The following is a 4,878-nucleotide window of genomic DNA, read 5'->3' on the forward strand; positions in this document are numbered from 1 at the left end:
CGGGGGCCTCTTAAAGGGGCAGCCCGGGCCGGCTAAGACAGGCCGTGCCCGCGGGACCCCGCGGGGCCGGGGGAGCCCTGGCCCCGCGCCCTTCCCCACCGCGCCCTCGGAGGCGGCTGCCGGTGAGACAAAGGCAGAGATTTGCAAACTCGTGTACGTTCCCGGCTGCTCACGCTTGCGGCCACAGGCCTGGACATCACCCCAGATAGACACGAATACGCCTGAGCCTGGGCAAGAACATAGCCTACACACAACCCTGCGTGCACAGGGAGGTATCCATTCTTGTCCATACATCCATACCCTCATATATTATGTATAAACACCAGCACGTCTCTGCACTCTCTCGTGTTCACAGCAACACTCTTCCCCCAAGCACAGATGCAGCTCAACTTCAAAGGTCATGTTTTCCCCCACCAATGTAAGCACTGGTTAGTAGTAAGTTTGTCATTCACTCAATCCTTCCTTCCTTGCATATAAATGACAAGCTGGATTCTGAGATGGGCAACTGGTGCTCCAAAATCACTATGATGTCAACAATAAAGGCTGCTTTGGTCAGGCATTAGTCTCACTTTAGTCCTGTATATTACCCTACCCACAATAACTCAAGAGTTCCATTCCTCAGCTCTGGGTGAAGGGTGGCAAATGACTTAACCAAAAGGCTGGCTGCTGAGTATCGCTCCTGAAATCACAGTACACAATCTTGCTTAAGCCCTGTATCCTTTCCATGGACTAATTCAACCTCTGAAAATGTGGTAACAAATACACCTGAAGTTCCATCTTGCCCGTTTGGATGAAGGAAAGTGACATATATACGTCTCATATCCCCCACAAACCTGCTTCTTTCATGTCTGCATGAAAGGTATATCTTTTCTGGTATGTGTTACCAGAAAAGAGGGTGGGATATTGCCCCAAAAAGAACTAGTAAAATCCTATAAGAATGAAAAGTGTAAGTCCACAGGGGTAGCTCTCTTACCTTCAAAATATGCAATGTTTCATAATCCATGAAACAGGTTTTCTCTTCATGCTTTTTTATATGCCAAAAAGCCCCATGTTTTTTTGATATTTTCAAACATATCACAAATGCCTATTCAGGTATTCAGTTCTGCATAGTTCATCCCTCTTTGTTTTTGTTTCCTGGCTTTAACGTCTTTTCCTGCACTTGTTTCCTCAGCTTTTAACACATAACAGACATTGGCTGACCTATATGGAAAACAGATATAATGTAAATCATGATAAAATCTATATGTTTAGTAAATACTTCTATAAATCTTTCAAGGAATTTCAGTCTTTCACAGAAATAAAATAAAATGGCTTTTCACCATTGATACTGTTTGCTATTTGCTTCAGTGCCAGTTTCAACACCAGAATTCTGACATGCGATGTATTTCTAGTAATATGAAATTTAAGACTGTACTGGCATGGTTATAATAACAACAGGTATATTACATCATAGGGATATGTTCTGCAATCACACATTACTTCTACTGAAGTCTCATAGTTCTGATTTTTATGTCTAGAGTTCTTTCTATTTGGGTTCACTTTTCTGACATTTGTGCCCTTTCTGGAGGGAGAAAGAATTCTGATGATACAGGGGTATCTCTATGCACACTTAACTTTTAGTGAATAATACTATGAAACAACTGCACCTTCTTTATCTATTGAGGTACTAACACATCAGATATTTCAGTGGGAATATCTGAATTTTTGCTGATACTTTATGCATTCAACTGAGTATTATTTTAATAGGATACAAAATTTCCTTAAGGCTATGGTGGCAGACACATATCTGTGATTTGAGACTGAGAATCCTGTAGTGGGTGGGCTAAACCAGGGACAGACAGCCCAGCACATACCCTCTGCTGGCCTGCGAGAGACTGCAAAGCCTTTCTCATTTGAAACGGAACTAGTACTACAGTGACCACAGAGCTCCCTCTTGTGGGAAAGCCCGTCGGCTTAGTCTTAAAAGCTCTTGAGCTGTCACTTCCGAAGTGTTTCTTCAGCGTGATCCCACACGAGAGAATCAGAGGTTTTATAAGAAGGAAAAAGAAAAAAAAAAAGGTAGCACTTAAGCAGAGCCCTTTTAAAGAGAAATAAAACATGATTTCTGATTAATCTGTGGCTGAAAGTAAGAAACCATATTTTTGTAGCACAAAGCAGCACTCTGGTAGTTTGACAAGGCCAGTAAATCTTGAGAAGTCCCATCCAGTCTAAATCATTCTATGAACCCAGAAAAATGGGAACTCCCCTTCTTGGAATTCAGAGAATGGCAATTTCTCCCTGTGAGAACAACCTTCTGGCCAAAAATACAGGAAACTGATCAACCATCTCTACTACCACATGCAGACTCTGCTACAACTCCAACTTACTAAACACTTTGACTGGCGTGCTCAGAGGGTGCAATACAGAGAGCGTTCACTCACCAGTGCGTTATATCATATGCCCTAGAACAACCTCTAACTATTGATGAAAACCTGAAAAGATGGAGTGGGACAGATTTATTAACGAGGAATAGAGTCCAGTCATACCACAGCAAGACAAGCCTGAGCTGGGAACCAACAGGTAAGATCTGAATCACAAGACCTATAAGAATATAAATAATAATATCCTAAGTGTCAAATAATCACTCAAAGGGCAGAAACACCATCACTAAAAATGAAAAAGAAAGGCTTTGATAGTAAGAAATTAACTTTGCCTGTCAAGTGATTGTTTCTTAAATCGCTTTTTATCCATTACCTGTTGTTTTGCTCAAAGAAATATGCATACTTATTTAAACAGGAACTCATTAACACATTAGCTTCTACTTATTAAGACAAGATAAAGCATAACATTAGTACTTCTTTTGGGACATTGATTTTTACAATTGCTCTTTAGCTTTGCTTTGAACTCCCTCCAAATTTCACTTCTCCAATTTCTTAGCTGCAAATTCCACAAGGAAGCTGGCACTGCAACTGTTGCCGTGATTGCTGGGAGGACTTCAACCAGTATAAAAATCAATCTACCTACATTTAGTGTTAATGCAGTTGTTCCAACATTGTTTTCCACAATATTAAGGCTTCTTCAAAGCCCAATTAAGTTGCTGGAAAGGATTGAATGCTTAGATAAAACATTGACCAGATATAAACATTTAAGAACTTGCAAATTTATGTTTATTTTTCCACCAAAGTTAGTTTCCTTTGTGCTTTCCTAAGCAATTAATCATTTGCAACATGATCCAAGATTCATTTTAGATGATCAGTTATTAATACTGAGTTCTTTGCAGTGGAAGTCTCAGTGGGGCTAAAAAACACTCCCCAAAACCAACAAAAACAAAAAAAAACCAACCCCAAAAACCAAAACAAACCCCAGTCTCAAAGCACCCATCACGAAATAGCTCCAGTCAGGCCATTGTCAAGTGATACTGCATTTGTATGTGAAGTTTCTGAAGCTCCAGAAGATACAAACCAGTAACTACATCCAGCCACGTACTGAATCACTAGAAAAAAAACACGTCCCTGTTGATTTTCCAAAAAACATGATTGCACTGCTCAAGAGATTGCATCTCTGATTTTGTACAGTAATTGAGCTCAGCAATGAAAAAAAAACATTTAGGAGATACATTTTTTTTTGGGGGGGGGAAACCAACCTGGAATCCTCATCTTTTCTTAGGTTTGTTACTGAGTTATTTTGCAGCTGTAAACACTAACAACTTGTCTGCGCTGAAACCTAGCACCTAGTCTAGACAACATGATTTGCTACAGTAGAGTGAGCCATATTTTCTACTCATTCAAACTCAGTAAACATGAAGACCATGGCTATGCTGCCCACTCAGTGCAGCACATGGTACAAGTGGAGTATATATTCATCATCCTTGTGAAACAGATTTGGGAGATGAACAAATACATAGAACATCATAAGGTCAAAATATTACAAATTTGGATAAATAACTCCTTACATACCCACATATATTCATTTTCCCCACCAAATGCTACATTTGCATCTTTGCCAACAGAATCCACACAATTGCCAAAGTGAAGATCGTCTGATAAAAAAAAAGAGAGTTCCTAGATCTCTATTCATCATATTCTATGAAGATACAACTTATGTCATAAGAAAATAAAAGTAATAAAAAGGATGTTTGAATCCTCTTTTATCCACTTTTCCCTATTTCTTATCAAACAATTTGGGGAGAAAATGAGAATCTAGAATATTTTCAGTTTGATTAATAGTGATTAAGTTTTATTAACAAACATCTTTATTTTCCCAGCAGCTCAAATCAGAAAGGTCCTGTTATAATCATTTTTCCAGATACTGTTTTCTGTAATGACTGAATGAGCACCTTAAGAAACTAACTTGTAACTGTCTGTAGGTTTTCTTCTTTCTCTCCATTTAAAATAGTTGCAGTATGAAATTTAGAGCACTATAGAAGATGTTCCTTTTTTTTTTTTCTTTTTCTTTTTTCCATGCCAGCATAGCATGTAATGCTGGATTTGAATCTTATAAGTATGGAGTTATAAGCTGCTGATAGCTTTCTGGAGAAGCAGCCTTTCTGCTGTCCCGCTTTGATTCCCTTGTTAATTCTTTCTTTTGAGTGCTTATAGGAGTTTTGAAGGACCATAAATTTGTATGGTTTAGTGCAAGCAAAAGATTTACAGCATCTCATTTATCTTTAGAGAAACATCACTAACTAGATAGTCAGATCTGAATATTAAAATTCAGTGAGATAGTGGAAAAATTAGAGGGAAATAAAATTAGTGTGTTTCCCTTTCACATTTTTTGTATTTTGCAGTTTAAACTTAATTATCATAATTAATCATACTAATACAATTTCACAAATACTGACCAAATATTTGTTATAGTAATTTCAGGCAACATTATTTGTCATTCAAATTTCTGGCAAAT

The sequence above is a fragment of the Charadrius vociferus genome, unplaced genomic scaffold (genome assembly GCF_000708025.1).
Source record: "Charadrius vociferus isolate BGI_N301 unplaced genomic scaffold, ASM70802v2 scaffold917, whole genome shotgun sequence".
Classification (NCBI taxonomy): Eukaryota; Metazoa; Chordata; class Aves; order Charadriiformes; family Charadriidae; genus Charadrius; species Charadrius vociferus.